The following is a 20,018-nucleotide window of genomic DNA, read 5'->3' as shown; positions in this document are numbered from 1 at the left end:
AAAGTTGGATGAAAGCTGAGTGACATCTTCAATGGATCATTTCAAACTCTGCTTGGATTTCACAGGCATAGAGGCACACTCACTTGTAGATAGCTGGATGTCATTAATATGGCAATACGGGAATTCAGAAACCCTAAAGGCAGCAAAGATGTACCGGGCAGCATTACCTTCATAGGCTGTGATACTCTCTTGGGCCCTAGGTAGCACCATTTCTGTAGGTTTACTGATGACTCCATGGAGCGCTATCTCCAGGACCCTGGGTGGCACTAATTCTCTAGGCTGTGATGTGTGACACTTTCCAGAACTCCAGGTGGCACTGTTGGTACTGGCTACAGCCCAGCAGTCCATTCTGGCACTTGGGATGGCACCAACGGTGCTCTCTAGAAGACTGCACCAGGCAGTGAGACCAAAGCTGGCGGCAAAAGAACTGGGCCCCCTCCGTGACACCGGTTGGTGCTGTCGGTACCAGTGGATGGCCATGTAGTTTCTCCAAGGCTCCTAGCAACATTATCACAACAGGCCAGCCCATAGTGATGCAGTTCACAGCCTTAAGCCAGTGTTAACCCATAGCATTCTTGTCCTGGATTGGAACGATCCACTCCATGACCAACCAAGCTCACTCATCTCAGATGAAGCGTATGTGGAGGGACTTGTCTGTAACCAGCCGGCACTCCTGCACGTCTCCCTTCGCCTTACTCTGCACCTGATCCTTGCAAGAAAATGAGCCATCGATGATCTGTATTCCAAACTGGATGTATGACAGCGCAACGTCTACAAACACATAACCAACACACTTCAAACTTTGCATTGTACATGTTACTTTGCAAAATGTGGATGTGCATGTAGTGTTGCTATTATGTTCCTTCCACCTGAAAATATTAAGTGTGTTAGCAAAGCAGCCAGCAAGTGTGCCACTAGGAGGCCTGGGTGAAAAAGTCGCTAATCCGTTATATTCTAGGAGACTCGGCCTTCTGGTAGACACAGAGAACTGAAGCAATGAAGCTACCTTACTAGGAAATAATAATAAACTGATAAGAAGTCATTTTAGCCAGGGCACAAAGCAATTAACCCACATTTATCACTAATGAGTAGGTGAGTAGGACTGCACTACAGTAATGTACCCTCATCCATCACCAGTGCAACCCAACGTGTTACATTCTATAGTTCATTTTGACTTGTATTTTTGATGTTTTGACTCATTCTATAATATTTTCATGATGGGATTATTCTCCTTGATTTGCTGGTTGATTATGATTATGAACCATTATATAACTAATGTGCAATGTAAATTGTGTAGGCTATGATTATGTAATATGCATAATTAATTAATTGCACCAAACGAATAATTTGCATATGCAGTGGCATGTCAAATGTCTATAGTAATTTTGTTCCTTCAAAAATTGTGCCATTTCAGTACCGCTGATATATCTTTTCATTATAAACTACAAAAACATGACGTCTACCGGTGCGCAATGCTCTTCCATTTTGCCTGCATTTTTCTTTCCTAAATCAAATGTCAAAGGCAAATGCTGCCAGTTGTGTTATTTCTAAACATTTGGGATCCCTATCCTCCTTCTTATACTTAACTAGTGTAGCAAGTGTAGTCATAGCAACCCAGTGATAGACCGGAAGGCTCGAACCTTTGATGAGAGAATTCATTTGTCTGGCATAATGGCCAAAAGGGGAAGGGGGTAGTAGATCAGTCGTGATGGGGCCCATGGCATCGGAGGTCGCAGTGACAGGTCCAGACTCAAATACAGTCCAGAAAGCCAGAAAAAACAATCCAGACAGGAAACAAGTCCAAATAGGGGAGAATGCAGACAGTCAAGTGAAACAAAACCAGTCAATACACAAAAAGGATCCATACACAAGAAAGATCAATACACAAAGGAACCACTCGAGATGCTCTTGTTAACAAGGGCAATATTTCACAAAGTCAGTGAAAAACTGTTTTTATAACAACATCAATAAGGAGCAAGGGGACACAATCAGTATTCCAGAGAAAATGATCTTGATAACACTGTCTGATTGGATGATTGCTGGGTGTGAAAGTCTACACCCAGGGAATTCTGGGAAGTGGAGTGTAGACCCTGTGTGTTATGCTTGTTGGCTAATACTACGGGGCCGGTGGGCTGTGTGACACAGTTATGCTTCTTTTATTCATTATGTGTTTCATCCATGGCAGACAAACAAACAGATTAACATTTTAATTAACAGATTGGACAGCATAGGATTCTCTAATCATTCTTTAGCATGGTTTACAAATGTTCTTTCATTATGCTCAAAGAGTGTCATGTTAGGAAATGTTCTTTCCCACCCCCATCTGGTATCAAACAGTGTCCTGCAAGTGTTGATATTAGGCCCCACTCTATTCTGTATTTATATTAATTACATTCTCTTTGCTGCAGGCATCGCCTCCATTCATTTATATACTGATGATACTGTTGTGTATCCCATTGGCCCTTTGTATGAATCTGTGATGTCAATTGATTATTGATTGTTATTTTAATTTGATTGATTATTGGTTATTTTAGACATATGCATTATCTATGCTTGCTATTTCCTATTTTAATTTTTCTTTATTTTTTATTTCCTTTCTTCTAGGGGTTCTTGCTGTTATCATTGCTGTCGATGTAAATAAGAATGTTATTAATGGCATGCCTAGTTAAATTACATTAAAGTTTCAAATATCAGATGGTTCTTAAACAGATTTTTCTAATATGATGTATTAATTAATCTAAAACTCCTAAAATCCCAAACCAAATATACAAAACATATATATTTAATCAAAATATCCAAGCCATGTTGTAATATTTCTTGGTAAAATTCTTATTTGGCCAGTAACGTTAGCTAAATGTGACATATTTATTACAAGCCTGAAAAAGGCCACAGAAGGACATCAGTCCAAAATTAGGACAGGTACCTGCTCCTTTTTGCGAGGAGGAACAGGACGAACATTGCCAGAGCCCTGCAAAATGACATCCAGTGGGCCACTGGTGTGCATGTTTCTGACCAAACTGTCAGAAACAGACTCCATGAGGGTGGCATGACATGGTCTAGTGGGATCTGTTCTCACTGCCCAGCACCGTGCAGCTCAACTCTCAATCACCAGAGAACACCAGAAGGTCCACAACTGGCATCCTGTTCTCTTGGCAGACGAGAGCAAGTTCACACTGAGCACATTTGACAGACATGAAAGAGTCTGGAGGTGCCGTGGTGAACGTTGTTCTGTCTGCAACATCATCCAGCGTGACCGGTTTAGCAGTGGGTCGGTGATGGTCTGGGTAGGCACATACTTGGTGGGTTACACAAACCTCCACATGCCAGCCACCGGTACCCTAACTGCTGTTAGGTACTGGGATGAAATGCTCAGTGCCATTGTCAGACATGATGCTGGTGCAGTGGGGCCTTGGTTCCTCCTGGTGCAGGACAATCCGCAGCCTCATGTGGCCAGAGTGTGTAGACAGTTCCTGAATAACGAAGGCATTGATGTCAGTGACTGGTCCTCATGTTCCCCAGACCCAAATCCAGCAGAGAACTTCTGAGATGTTATGCATCAGTGTATCGGACACTGCCAAGTAGTGGATCAAACTGTGCAGGAGCTCAATGATGCGCTGATCCAGGACTAGAAGGAGATCCTCCACGATACTATCCACCATCTCATCAGGGGCGTGCCCAGACGTTGTCAGGAGTGCATACAGGCATGTGAAGGCCATGCACACTACTGAGTCACATTATGAGTTGCCATGATGAAATTCACACAAATTGCATCAGCCTGTGATAAAAATGCTTTACTTTGATTTTCAGTGTGATTTTGAATCCAGCCCTGAATGGGTTGATGGTTTTGGTTTCCACTGACGGATGTTACAGTGCAGTGTGTGTGTGTGTGTGTGTGTGTGTGTGTGTGTGTGTGTGTGTGTGTGTGTGTGTGTGTGTGTGTGTGTGTGTGTGTGTGAATCCAAGAGGATCCTAGTTATGCCACTGTGACAGAGATCTGACAGTTGAATATTCCCAGTCCATTTAAAAAGTTCAGGCAGCTTTGTGTTAACCACTTTGAAATCTGAAAATCGGTTAGATGCATTGAAGGATTAATTATATATTTAGTTTAAAGATGGTTATGCATTATTTAAAGAGCAGGCATAATATGATGGTATAGATAGGTATAGAAAGATTATGAATTATCGAATAATAAAGAATGCAGTAAGATTTATATGAGTATCTGACACGACACATGGATTAAACTGACCGTTGCCGATCATTTTACATGTGCTACCAGTTGCATCCACCAGGTGACAGCATCAACAAGCATGTGGAGATATTCGTTGAAATCCAGAGTTTGGTAAAGATGAAAAACCTTTTGGAAAAAAAAGCAATGTATCAACAAAATCCACTAATTCATTGTAAAATTAAACAAAGCCTTTTAGTCACTGACTCAGTTACGTGAAAAGTAAATAGTTATGTTTAAAAAAGGTTGTGTGACTGTCAGTACAGAGCCCAGCAAAAATAAATATATATATATATATATATATATATATATATATATATATATATATATATATATATATATATATATATATATATATATATATATATATATATGTGTGTGTGTGTGTGTATATGTATGTGTGTGTGTATATGTATGTGTGTGTGTATATACACACACACACACACACACACACACACACACACACACACACATATATATATATATATATATATATATATATATATATATATATATATATCTATATATATATATATATATAAAGAAACCTTTCCCTTTTACTGGCTCGACGTAATGATGGAGAAGGTGAGAAAACATGACCACCTAGTGCCAGGCCATGTACGCGAGCGCAGCAGTGCCAGAGCACCACGCCAAAAGCATCTTAAATCCTTTTGGCCCGCTTGTAAACGGCTTTTGCACACCCGAGGCGCCGAGTCACTTGACCTGCGTTAGCCTCGCCGTTCGGGAGCTTTCTGCTTGACTGCGTGAGACTGAGGCTGGACTCCCTCCTCAGATACCGCTGCTGTCAGCCCGCGTTAACCTCGGAGAGCTTGTTAGTTAGGCTGCTCGCTTTCGCCTTGCTTTCCGGCCCTTGGGCGCTTTGTGCGCTTCAGCCATAGCTGGAAGGCTGATCCTACCTGACCGGCTGAATTTCCTGCGCTGACCCTGTAGCCCACCCCTCACACACACACACACACACACACACACACACACACACACACAGACTCTGAAGGCAAGGTAAAGGTTATAGATGGGCTCACCATCTCTGTCAGATTTGGAAATCCATCTCCACTCTAGCAGTAGTTACTCAGACAAAGCCTCTTTAGTTCATTCAGACTATTCATGTCTACCAATTCATATATATAGCAAACTAATTTTTAAATAAAAAAATTTAATTCCCTCTGTGCTATTTCACAAACCACATAAAAGTGTTAATTAACTGGTGTGTGACGATTTGTGTCAACAGGTCTAGTTTCAAACGTAACCAAATGTGGGTAAACCTGCGATTATGTGCTCAGTGAAAATGTTGTTGCATGGCATTCACCGCCTCCATATTCAGAAATGTCATTCCACCACTAATTGACATGCTAGACTGCGTGTGTTAGCTCAGCACTGCAGACACCACAGCACAGTCAGACAGCTTCAGAGCTTGGAAAACTTCTGACAAAGCCGCATTCATGCTAGCAGGGCTGTGTGTTGCTTAGCGGCCCGAACATTGGAAACATAGACAAAGTCTCCAGGCACACCTGGCAAGAGCCGAGACAGCGGCCCCTGCCGCTACGAGCCCGCCCGACTGTCCTGCAGCCTGTGCCAAAGTTTCTCTCTCCCTTGAAAACAACCCTCACCCCCCCCCCAATGCTCAGAGCAGACCCTCCTCACATGTGTTCTCTAACGACTGAGTGGGCCAGAGCACCACGGCTCCAGACAAACACCGTCAGGGGCCGGCGGCCCAGCAAACCTCTCGCTCGCCGGCCCGGACACCCGCATCGGGCGCGGGCCGTGGCATGACGGTAAACCCTCATCGCTGCTGCACGACGAAAGAAAGGGCGATGGGGCGCGCAAGGTGGGCGTGGGGGCGCGCCACATTACCCCACCAGGCCTCTAATTGCAGCGGCACCTCCCATCCCCAGCAGGGCATGGCAGGCAGGCATGCCCCCTCACGCTCTCTGCCCGTTCCCATCAGCGCCGCCCGTGAGCTCTCTCACACACACACACACACACACACACACACATGCGGATCTGCGCTCCGCCGCCGGTGTGAGTCATGTGTGAAGAATGCTTCGCTGATCAGTCAGTGGGTCGCGTGCGGAGGGAAAATGAGGAGAGCTAGAACTCATCCCCGGGGCTGCCCAACACAAGCGATTGTAATTATTGATCTCAGATGCATCACAAGGAAAACAGGCCTCATTTGCCAACTGTGTTATGTGCTTGAATTTAGTGACAAATTATGTATAACAATAACATAAACATGTCAGTGCTCATTATTCTATGGTAAAATCATAGCATATTCTATGGTGTAACAGTGCAGATGCCTTTTGTCTGGTCTTTAAATCTATCCCCTTGTATCTTTGTGTTAGGCATGTCTCCTGTTGCAGAACAGAGCCTGTTCAGGTGAGTGTATACCTGTCCGGTCCAATGTACTGGCCTACCATACATTCTACCACCATACCATACCACACCATACATTCTACCGTACTTTCTACCACGGCATCTTTTCAAACTACAATCTTCAGACGCAGGGGCCTACATGCAGATGGCCAGCTAGCTGTAGCAAAGCAGCAAACAGAATTAGACTGTGGCAACCTTGGGAAAGGACACACAGCATGGCTGAGTTTCAAAACTGGATATCAGCTGTATAGATGTGACACTGGAATTGAGCCTACACATCAGTGAAGGATCTTTTTTACATAACCTTACATAACCCTTGAATGTGTAATACAAAGCAATGAATTTGACTCCATAGTCTTTATCTCTGCAAAGATGCATCCTTTTACAAATACCGGATAATAGTAATGTAATAGTAATGATCCTTGTTGTTTTGACAAATCATGAATGATAGAAATCATCTTTGCCTCTTATAGGATGGTTGAGGCATTCAGAATTTTGGAATTATAAATAGTTATAACTTAGAATTTTAATAATTTCAAATTATAAATAGCTGTCTACATGGTTTGTGAATCTGATATTACATTTTTTTATCAGGTATGATTTTTTTTTATGGTCTGCTTGTTTTCATTTGTTTTGTTTTCATCATGCTAATGTCTAAACCCTTCTCTGAAAAAAAACCCTGACTAACAGAGAGAAGCTGAACATGTCTGCATTGTTAAAGGGATTTGCGATTATTATCTACAATTAAGCGTTGGAATACGGCCAAAAACCCAGTTCACAAGCCAGGCGGACTGCATGGTTGTGGAGCTGACATGCCTAATAGACTGTCTGCACGACTGCAGTGCGGCTTAGACGCGGCAGCTCCGTCAGAAACACATCGCTGACACGGTGCCTTTCTGGTCCCATCATATCAAATCTGGCAGGATCGGGGACCTAGACAGGGGCCCCCAGGGAGGAGAGAAGAGATGCCAGCCGGCAATGAGTCCTGTGCATCACGGGGCCTCGCGGGGCTACAGTGTCTGAGCTCCCCGGATTTGGGAGAGCGAGAGCTCTGGGAGTCTGAGGGGCCGGTCCTGGATTTTCACAGAAGCCAGTGGCAGTCAAGAGGAGATTAAGGGTTCATTTTCCCTGCTGGATGGTGATTAACTCGGACCAAGGAGCAAAGAGGTGAAGAGAGGGTAACAGAGAGCAGCGTGAAGAGGTGATCACCATACTAACATGAGAGAAGGGGCGTGAGAGAGGGAGAGAGAGAGAGAGAGAATGGGAGAAGTTAGAGTGAAAGGGGGAATATCAAGGAAAGGGGAAAGTGAGGGAGAGACAAAGTGAGGGGGTAGTGGGGTAATGGAGGGGGCCGTGTGAGTGAGTGAGATATGCCGCCACAGTCAGACTGACTGGCTACAACAGGATCTCCACCACACAGTGTCATATGATTCCAGAGGTCAGAGGTTATCCCCACTGATGAATATCGGTCTGAGACTAGTCGCGCTCACTGAAGAAGGGGAGTTGTTTTCACTCTCGCAGTCTGGAAAGTTTAGTTCTGGAATTTGTTCTGCCAGCATGAGACTGTAAACCTGTCCCCTACCCAGAGAATTATGTTCACAAATATTGAATTTTTTTTTTCAAAATGGTATTAACTTACCGCCAAAGTAGATGTCCTTTTTATTGTGATGTTTTTTGTGTTTTTTTTTTTACAATTGCATTAAAGGTGTAATCTAAGACAGAGGGGTGAAAGTTCTAGAAGTTTCATTTCTAGTGAAATACCTCTGGAGGATCTCTAGGGGATCTTGCAGCTCGTGGCTGTGCTGCGCGCTCGGCCCATCGCACGGTTGTGTTTGCACGGGTTCGAATGTTCTCCTTGCAACCCCTCCCTGTCTTGCCACCCAGAAGCCCTCCATCAACGTGTGAACTCCGCTGACGGACCCGCCGCGGAGGCTTTTCAAATAAGAGGCCGGGCGGGACTGCGGTTTTTCGGAGGCGGCCCAGCGAGGACTGCGGTTGCGGAGCGCGGGGAGAAAGGGCCCGGAGCGAGACAACAACAGAGAATAAAGCTCCGCTTGTAACCCTGGACATGTGGAGCACTGAGTGGCTGGAAAATGCTGCTCCGTGTGACAAAGGAGGTCTGAGTGAGCCGGGAAGGGGGCCATAACCTGGCTGCGGTATGCGAGCAATTTGCATTTCCACAGCAAAGGTCAGGGAGTTAAAAGGCGCGCAAATCACAAACGTGGCAGTTATGTGGCTGGGCATATTTCATTTGCCTAATCGGGGTGTTTTTGCTGCTATTCTGTCCCTCAGAGACATGTGCATGGTTTTTTTTTTCTTCTTCTTCAAATAGACATGGAGAAGCCTCGCTTTCCTCTGTCCCTGGGTAACAGAGTGACTCTCTCCTCCGTCACGGCGGCTGACAGGTGAAGAAGTTTCGTCCCCGATCAGGCCGGCGTCATCGCCTGTCGCAGCTGCTCTGCCCTGAAACCAGTGTGGTTTGAGGCGAAAGTATTGCCGTTTATTAAAACTCCACCATAGAGAGAAGTGAGTTGCAGCAGGGTGTTTGATACGGAACACATAGGGGCAGACAAGCATGCGCATTTCTCTCTGTGGGTGTGCGTGTCTGTGTGTGTGTGTGAGAGAGAGAGAGGGCATTTGTGTGTGTGTGTGTCTGTGTCTGTATGTCTATGTGTGTGCGCATGTGCATGTGGCCTGCGCAACGTCGTGTCAAACCACACCGCATGCCGCCAGTGGCGAGAGAATGAGAAATCCATTTGGACCGTTGACAGAGAACTTTATGAACCAGACAAGACAGCGTTTCTCAGCCTTTCTCAGCATTTCTCGGCATTTCTCGGCCACTGTCTCAGTCTCACTCAGGTGTTACAGTGTTACTCCTCCCTCCCTACGGAACCTGACGGAGCTGGGAGCCAAGGCCTGCTCCCAGCTCGTCTTTTCAGTAACGAGGCTTTTGAAGAGTGTGAACGCCCACTGTTAAATAATACACACAACACTACACATATTCAGACAGGTCCTGTGAAATATTTCCAAGGTCCTTTCTTTTCAAAGGTTTTCGGTTATGTTCCCACAATTTAGTCACAGCCAGTTAGCGTGACATTAATGACAGTAATACCAGTCCAGGGAGGGCCAGGAGTACCACAGACCTCAAACACACCTCATACGCTCCTCCATCATACACACAGTATACACCTCATACGCTCCTCCATCATACACACAGTGTACACCTCATACGCTCCTCCATCATACACACAGTATACACCTCATACGCTCCTCCATCATACACACAGTGTACACCTCATACGCTCCTCCATCATACACACAGTATACACCTCATACGCTCCTCCATCATACACACAGTATACACCTCATACGCTCCTCCATCATACACACAGTGTACACCTCATACGCTCCTCCATCATACACACAGTATACACCTCATACGCTCCTCCATCATACACACAGTATACACCTCATACGCTCCTCCATCATACACACAGTATACACCTCATACGCTTCTCCATCATACACACAGTGTACACCTCATACGCTCCTCCATCATACACACAGTATACACCTCATACGCTCCTCCATCATACACACAGTATACACCTCATACGCTTCTCCATCATACACACAGTATACACCTCATACGCTCCTCCATCATACACACAGTATACACCTCATAAACTCCTCCATCATACACACAGTATACACCTCATACACTCCTCCATCATACACACAGTGTACACCTCATACGCTCCTCCATCATACACACAGTATACACCTCATACGCTCCTCCATCATACACACATTATACACCTCATACGCTCCTCCATCATACACACAGTGTACACCTCATACGCTCCTCCATCATACACACAGTGTACACCTCATACACTCCTCCATCATACACACAGTATACACCTCATACGCTCCTCCATCATACACACAGTATACACCTCATACACTCCTCCATCATACACACAGTATACACCTCATACGCTCCTCCATCATACACACAGTGTACACCTCATACGCTCCTCCATCATACACACAGTATACACCTCATACGCTCCTCCATCATACACACAGTGTACACCTCATACGCTCCTCCATCATACACACAGTATACACCTCATACGCTCCTCCATTATACACATACACTCCTCCATCATACACACAGTATACACCTCATAAACTCCTCCATCATACACACAGTATACACCTCATACACTCCTCCATCATACACACAGTGTACACCTCATACGCTCCTCCATCATACACACAGTATACACCTCATACGCTCCTCCATCATACACACAGTATACACCTCATACGCTCCTCCATCATACACACAGTGTACACCTCATACGCTCCTCCATCATACACACAGTGTACACCTCATACGCTCCTCCATCATACACACAGTATACACCTCATACGCTCCTCCATCATACACACAGTATACACCTCATACGCTCCTCCATCATACACACAGTATACACCTCATACGCTCCTCCATCATACACACAGTGTACACCTCATACGCTCCTCCATCATACACACAGTGTACACCTCATACGCTCCTCCATCATACACACAGTATACACCTCATACGCTCCTCCATCATACACACAGTGTACACCTCATACGCTCCTCCATCATACACACAGTATACACCTCATACGCTCCTCCATTATACACATACACTCCTCCATCATACACACAGTATACACCTCATACGCTCCTCCATCATACGCACAGTGTACACCTCATACGCTCCTCCATCATACGCACAGTATACACCTCATACGCTCCTCCATTATACACATACACTCCTCCATCATAGACACAGTATACATCTCATACACTCCTCCCTGATAGACACAGTATACATCTCATGTGCACGCAGCTTTTCGAAATCTTATGGCAACATTTGTTATGACACCATGGGGCCAACGCCCTGCTGGCTCAACAAACTCAACACACCGAGCCTAAGAGAAGACCTTCCAACGTGTGCGGACCGATGTCAGCCTGGCAACGGGAAGGACATAACGGCACGCGCTTTTTTTTTTTTTGTGAATGAGGCAAAACCCCTTCCCCCGTTCGCCTGGGAACCAGTAGTGTGTAGCAGACATGCAAGCGCTTGTCTTAAAGGCTTAAAGTTCCATCGACGGCTGCCGCGCTCACGTTAGCGCATCTGTGTTCACGAGCTCCGAGAGACATGTTGTTCCCGTGCAGCACTCCAGGCACGGTCGGTACTGCAGGTGCTACTGCATATGATTACACACGTCTGCCCACATGGATGGCTGTCGCGATTAAGCTAATAGTCGAATGTGGAAATCACCCTGCACACCATCGAAACTGAGCCTGCTGTAGTCGCTCTCAGGCCCCGCGCAGGCAACGGGGCTGTGTTTGGGACCAAGGTGATGCCCACACCGGACGCGACCTCCCTTAGGACTACAAAGAAGTCTAGAAGAAGTGAGAATGGCCTGGTTAGATGGAACGGTGAAGAACATGGCGGTTGCCTTACTGTTGAGTTGTTTTAAACACCACACAGCTTTCTCTGCATTTTGCTAATGTCAGATCCAGACATTGATAAGAAGTTCATTTGTGATGTCCAGCCGGTTTGGGGTACGTGAGAAATATCATTCTGGACTGTTTGTTTACTGCATATTCCAGCCTGTTTGGCTTGTTTGGTCTCCCAATCGCTCCATCTGTCTCTCTTACCCTGCTGTAGCCTCCCTGCCTGCTGCATCACTCAGAGGGCAGATAATGAGGGGTAGATTTAGCCTCATTAGTGTCATTAGTATTACCCCTGTCTAGTCATCAGACTAGACTAGAGGGGGCACACTGGTGCCGGATGCTTGTCATGGTTCTCGAGCTGGCCCAGCGGAGTGAAGTGACTGCCCCCCTACTGCCTCCCCGGGGCTCCCAGCTCCACTGGCCAGCTAGCTGCAGTGGCCATTAGGAACCGGTAGTTGGTCCTGGCATTCTGCATTTCATGCACAATCACCATTTTGTGCTTTTCAGTGGCAGAAAGCATCACATTCAGACAATTACTTGATTTGATTAACTACAGACACACACACACACACACACACACACACACACACAGATAAAATACATCTGGAAGTGTGTGAAAAGAGCCTGGCTCCAAACAGGCCCACTGTCTGAGTGCCTGTCTCCCGTCCTTTTGCGCAATCGTCTCTAATTGAGACACTGATTGGGGGAGATCAGCATTCTTCAGCCTCTTATGGTCTCCCAGTGGTGGCTCCCGAAGCCTGGGGAGATACCAATCTAATGCGATGGCTCCAACGCAGGCCTCCCATGACCCGAGCCCCCCGGAACACGCTAGGAGCCGGGCACCCGCGCAATCCGCACCCCGCCACTGACAGACATGCGTCAGGGCCCGTGGTAATTACAGGGATGCTCCCAGAGACAGCACATGTCATCGCACCCCACATTCTCCACGCTGAAGTCAACATGTCTGACTGCCTTGCATCTTGAAGGTAATTAGTCTAACGATGTGGCTATGTGATTCACCGTGCATTTCCATAATTCCTTCCTTGAGGTGTTTTTTTTTGTGTGTGTGTGTGTGTGTGTGTGTGTGTGTGTGTGTGTGTGTGTGTGTGTGTGTGTGTGAGTGTCTGACAGCTCACAGAGACGGATGAGAAGGAAAAATGCAATAGGCAATTTTTTTTTCTTTCCCTACATAAACTTATGGGCTCTATGACAACGATGGATACATGTGTGCATTGGTAAAACACTGACGTTAGTTGATATCCCATCAACAAAACATTCAATGACTATGAGAATTCATGTCTGAAGTTATATTTGAATTACATTTTAAACTAACAGTTCTAATGATTTTAATATGCCCAGTTGAATATAACTGACCAAATATGTCACCAGTTTTTGCCAGATCCTATGAGTCTTTGATTCATAATTGAAAATTCAATAAATGAATCACTATCATATTTCAAAAACTTGGATTATTACGACATGCTTGTGTCTGTGAAAGCTAAACAAATAGACAAGTAAACCCACATCCCCCAGAGCTGAAGCAAGCAAACGTTTGTATAAGATGCGATTTGATCCCTTAGGCTGAAACACAGAGCTGCATTTCTTTCTAAACGGCCCCTGCCGTGCTCCAAACCAGAAGGCGCACAGAAGACAACAATAACACATACGGTAGCCTCTGTTCAGCGGGAATCAGCCAATCAGCTCCCTGCAGTATCTGTGCTGGAGACCACACAGTAATTCCTCCCCTCGATACAGAGGATGGCTCTTTATTGTGTCTATAATTCTTCAATTTTGTCGGTGCAGTTGACCCGTACTGAAAATAAATGGTACCAGAGTCTGTGTTGGATAAACATTTTTGCGCTATGTTATAACCACATATAGCGCAGGCCTTTTATGCTTTTTGGCCTCTTTTTCCTTGCATAAGAACCGAGAGAGGGGAGAGAGAGGGAGAGAGAGAGAGAGAGAGAGAGAGAGGGAGAGAGAGAGAGAGAGAGAGAGAGAGAGAGAAAGGGAAGGAGTCTAGAGAGGAACGTAGCTCTCATTCCTGGCAGGCCCTCTGTACCTCACAGGAACCTCATGGTCTGAGCAAGAGCTCCCACTCACAATTTATAGGAAAACCAATCGCTGCTCACCGTCTGTGTACTTTGCTCATTCCAGAGCTTTACAGTGCTGCTCACTGTAACGTAAGCGTTGAGCACTCCGTCTGAGCCATTTATTAGCCGGTCCTACTGACAGAGGGGTTAACAGAGAGGAGGATTAAACAGAGTGCAATAGAAAGCAGGAGACACAGAAAGACAGAAACAGAGGCAGCGGTTACGAAAGGCAAGCGGGGAGAAAAGGAGACGGACAGAGAAACGAAGAGGGGAGAAGGGGGGACTCGGAGAGATAGCCAGAGAGTGGGAGCTGTACAGGAACGCTGCAAAGTAAGGACACCGAGCTGTCCCGCACGTGAAAAAATAAGCACAAGACCCATCTGAGTTTCAGTCATCCCTAGCCCTCTCACTGGCCCAGCATGACACGGAGTTGGGCAAGCGGCCGGCAGCTATGGCAACCACTTTGTTTGGTGCCGGCTGGTATCAGCAGAGACTGGGAGCTGTTTAGAGTAACTTGGGTCGCCCTGAAAAAATCCAAGGCATGCCCAAAACATAATATACAGGAGCTCTCCGTCGCCCGGGGAGAGAGCCTCTCTGTCTGCTCCCGTCTCAGCAGGTGGCCTTGTTTGGAAGTGCTGACAAATAGGAAATCAGGAGCAGGCGTCAGGGGACCATAACTCATTCCGAAACGCCCAGTCCCCTACGATGACCAGCTGTCTGGTTTGCAAAGGGAGAAAAATCGAAGGCACCGCATATTTGGTCTGGTCTGTGGACCGATGTGATGTTTAGGTTTTGCTGGCGATCAAAGGCTGCCGAAAGCCACCACACGTGGAAATAAGTGCAAAGCCTTCTTCTGGCATTTCGAACCTCGATGGAAGAAACCTGGACAGGTCAGCCAGGGTCCCTGTCAGAGGGTTGGTCAGACGAGCAGCCGCTAGGCTCTCCGCGAGAGCTTGCAGCATGGGCGGCCCATCACTCAGGGCCAGGAATCCGATAATTAAACTTCGGCTCAAGCTCCGCGGCTTTTTACAGGCAGTGGTTCGAAGGAGCAAATTCATTGGTGTTCTGAAAAATGGCGTCGATGGGTCGCGGTGGGGCGGGGTTGGCGGGGGTAGCCGCAGGGTGCAAGGGATGATGGGAGGACAGCTCTTAGCATTCGGTCAGGAGGTAATTGGGATCACTCAGCTTGTCTGATGCTGATAGTGGAGAAATGGGAAATTCCTGTCAGAGGGTTTGTGCCGTGCGGGCCGGGTTTCGCAACCACCCTTGGCAGGCTGAGTGTGCTCCACACAGGGATGAGAGAATAAGTCGCAGCATGCTCACATATCTGTCATTAAACGCATTTTCACCCCAAAAAAAGAAAGAAAAAAAGAAGAGCATAACACAATGAAAATCCAAAGCTACGTGCCGCGCACCAGTGGATCACGGGGAATGCCATCTGTTCAGTCACACTCTTAGGCTTAGATCGGGATGTTGGATTGCAGGACTTTGATGAGTGACGTAGTCTGACTGTGATCTGCTAATTGTTACTGTATAGAGTATTTTGACCATATCACCATTTTTATGCGTATTTTCCAGCTCCAGGCTGTATAAACTTGAATGCTTAAGCGTATCAGGTGATGCGTATTTGTGTAATGAGGGAGGGTGTGGCCTAAGGAGATCAACACCCTATATCAAGGTGTGCATAATTGTTAGATAGCTTCTTTTCCTCAGGCAAAATGGGCCAAAAAAAGAGATTTAACAAACTCTGAAAAGACAAAAAGATATTGGGGCATGATCACAGAAGCATCAAACGTTTTCTTGCAAGTAGTCAACAAATTAACTGAGATGCAAATTAACTGCCAAAGATTTGAGAAGAATCAAACGTGAAGCGACCAGGAACCCGTTATCATCCAGTGCTGTCAGATCCCAGAACTGCCCAGAAATACAAGGTGTTGAGAACTCAGAGACATGGGCAAGGTAAGGTAGGTTGAAACCCAACCACCACTGAACAAGACACAAAAGGTGAAAAGTCAAGACTGGGCCAAGAAGTATCTGAAGAGAGACATTTCAAAGCTTTTATGGACTGATCAGACCGATGAGAGTGACCCTTGACGGCCCAGATGGATGGGCCCGTGGCTGGATCAGTAACGGGTACAGAGCTCCACTGCGAATCAGATTCCAGCGAGGTGGTGGTGGGGTACTGCTATGGGCTGGTATTATTAAAGATGAGCTACTTGGACCTTTTCAGATTGAAGATGGACTCAAAATCAACTCCCAAACCTACTGCCAGTTTTTAGAAGACACTTCAAGCAGTGGTACAGGAAAACGTCTGCGTCTTTCAAGAAGACCATGATTTTTATGCAGGACAATGCTGTATTACAGGCATCGAAGTACTACATGGCTAGCCAGTAAAGGCTGTAAAGGTGAAAGAATAATGCCATTTCCAGTTTTTTTATTATTCTCAATTTAGCAGATTAAAATAAACAAGTGAGATTGGAAAATTTCAGTTTTTCTTTTAGTTGCATAATAATTCTGCACACTAATAGTCACCCAATATTTATGCACGCATAGATATTCTCCTAAGAAAATGAAAACTTCACTTTTACTTTTTTAAATATACAGGTTTGAGGTTTATTAACATTTTGGATTGACTGAGAGCACTGTAGTTGTTCAATAATAAAATGAACTACAACTTAAATAAGATACAACTTATCTAATAATTGTACACACAGTGTATACCAGTTTTGTACATATACCATATTTGTATATATGCCATATCTTTATATATACTATATATTTATATATACCATATCTGCACATATACAATATCTTTATAGAATCCATATCTGTATATATGCCACATCTGTTTATATATCATATCTGTATATATACCATGTCTTTATATATATCATATGTGTACATATATCGTATATGTACATATATCATATCTTTATATATACCATATCTTTAACTATATATACCATATCTGTTTTAAAAGGGCAAATGTGGTATGAGCACTTTTTTGTAATTTTGTAAACTCAGTATGGCTAACAATCTGCTTCACTGCCTCATTTAACCTTTATTAGATGTCAGTTTTTGTTAAGCATAAGACGTTTTCCCTTGGTCCTCTGAGAGCAATTACTCAAACCAAATTAAATATTGAGTTTAACACTAACAATAAATCACAGTTCAAGATTTAAGCCAAACCAAGCAAAAAATCTTTCTCCTTTGTCTTGCCTCATACACAACAAGGGTAAATCGACAAAAGAGTCATGGTGTGGGTATGTGTTGTGTGTCATTGTACAGGCTCATGTGTGTGTAGGCCCGCATACTATGAATGGAATTGGGAATTGGGAATTGGGAAGGGGAACCGTTTTTTGGCAATAATCACAGTGAGAAAAGGATTCGAACAAAACGCTGCGTCTTCATTCGTGTTTTTTGTTCAGACTTTTTGCCTGCTGTGAATGCACCTTTCGCTTAACACACTGCGTGTTTCAAAAACAAAGCTCTCATCATCATAATTTCATATACAGTTCACTCATGTTTGTGATTCACTCATGTTTATGATTCACTCATGTTTATGATTCACTCATGTCTTGATTACACACATTACCAAAATATGTCATCATCATGAACTTCTCGCACAGACTCATGGATTTGGTTCGATTTCACTGCGGACCCCAGTGAAGTCCACCTGTTTGGTCATCCGCAGTAGTGGCCTTGGCGCGTCCACGCAGTTTGTTCATTGACAGGAGATACCGACTGTATCACTCTTCTGTTTCTCCAGATTCAGGCAGCAGTGCAACTGCCTCTGGTTTGTGTCACCCTCCCGTTTCCACGGGTCCTGTTGCAGTTTGGCTGTGTGGGGACCACCCCTCAGGTAGCCCAGCATCTGAACTACAGCCACAAAACAAAAAATAGAACAGAATCCTAGCCAGAATAACCGCATTCCAACAGATCCTGACGCATAGCCATTCCCCACCATCAGAATGAGGGCTATGACCTGATAAAACCATTTATTGTTACGACACACTCCTCTAACCGCAATACACGGCAAATGGCGAGATGGTAACTGCTTAGAGATTTGGGAAAATTAATTATTTTGGAAAAGTTAGTTTTAAATCTTTTCTCACAAGCCGGGCTTGCCCTTTTCCCCACAGTGCCGTCTGAGTTATTTAAAAAGCCATCAGCCCCAAACAGCTTTCTAGTCTCTGTAGGATGGGTCAGTGTAAAGAGAACGCGTCCTCTGCTATATGGATAATGTACTGATCTGAGAATCCACTCCAGAGAAAATAATAATCAGACACTAATGCTTATTTGCACTCATGCACTTAGCACTTATAATCGCATTCATTTGGCAGTGCAGGCATCTGTGCACAAGAGCATTTAAGCTCCTTAGAGGTATCGCGTGACACAGGGACCACCCAAGCCTTGTAGTATTACCACTTAGAAATGTGTATTCTAGAAGGAGGTCGTAAACAAAGTGATGCGATTCTTGTCATAACTTTGTCATTCACTCTTTTAATAAACAGCAGAAAATATTCCATCCGCTCATGCCAGAAGCTACGGGAAACCAATTTCCAAATGTCTATGTGGCGTCAGATTTGTGGGAAATAATAACGCGAACCAAAAAGCTACTCCGTTTGTTAGCATTTCTGCTTGAATCTTTGCTAAACTCCAGGTGTGCATGTAACACACTTTCATATAAATTGTGTTACGACGCCAACATAAGGCACCTGCGTTATGAACTTACAAGATAAAACACAGATGTCGTGTTGTCCAGGGAACTCTAATGGAGATTACAACTTATTCCCAAATAAAAAGTAATAATAATAATAATAATATTAATAATAGAAGGTCTGATTTATTCTCTTTAGGATGTTGAGACTGGTAAACATACCATCTGAATGACATTATTTCTAATCAGGAACTATGTAACTAACAAGTGAAGCAGGTGTCAGTTATTAGCTCTGTCTGCAAGGAAAATTGGCAAGATAAAGTGCTTGCAAGCGCTCAAAGCCCTTAATCCTGGCTGGGGTGCCCCGTTCCTCACCACCATCCTAATTCGGTATGGCTTCCATCAATGCATTGCAGCTGCAGGGAAGCCGCGCTGCTTTGCTTCTGCAGAAAGAGCTGATGGCAAGTGTTTCACATCATATACTCTGAGAACAGACCTGAGAGGTCCTTTGGGAACACAGTATCTGCCGAACACATTGCGCCCATCAAAGAGGTGAAATTTGAAGTGACTAGCTTTGCGAATAAATCATCTCCTAAATGATGGGTACAGAGAGGGAAAGCACTTCGAAGTACCTCACGCAAAAAAAAAAAAAAAAAGGGTTTCGTTAGACGCTTTTGGTGTGAAATTTGATACTGAGGGTTTCGTGGCAGCTTGCTCTGTTGGAGAGCTCCTTGTCTCTACCGACAACTTTTGTGTGAATAAGCAGATCAATGGAAAGGTCCATTGACTCAAGCCTGAGCTCCCGGTGGCATGGGACCTGCAGGATGAGAAACCACAAGTCTGGAAGTAGGCAGGCGCAAAAAAAAAAGAGAGAGAGAGAGAAATACATACATAAATAAATAGTGTCACATTTATGAGAGCCTTGTTTTTTACGTGAACTTCTAAAGGACACTCACAGATCGGATTTCGGACATCACACTGAGGTGTGTCCAGATTGCAGGCCACAATCTGCTTGGCAGAACTATTTCTGTTCACCAAAGTATTTGAGGTATTCAGGGATATTTACAAGGCAAATGACCCAAAGACACATTTTCCATTTTGCTCCACTGTGCAGTTCGCTTGGAGT

This window comes from Electrophorus electricus, chromosome 22 (assembly GCF_013358815.1).
Source record: "Electrophorus electricus isolate fEleEle1 chromosome 22, fEleEle1.pri, whole genome shotgun sequence".
Taxonomy (NCBI): Eukaryota; Metazoa; Chordata; class Actinopteri; order Gymnotiformes; family Gymnotidae; genus Electrophorus; species Electrophorus electricus.
This window is presented reverse-complemented; position numbering follows the sequence as displayed.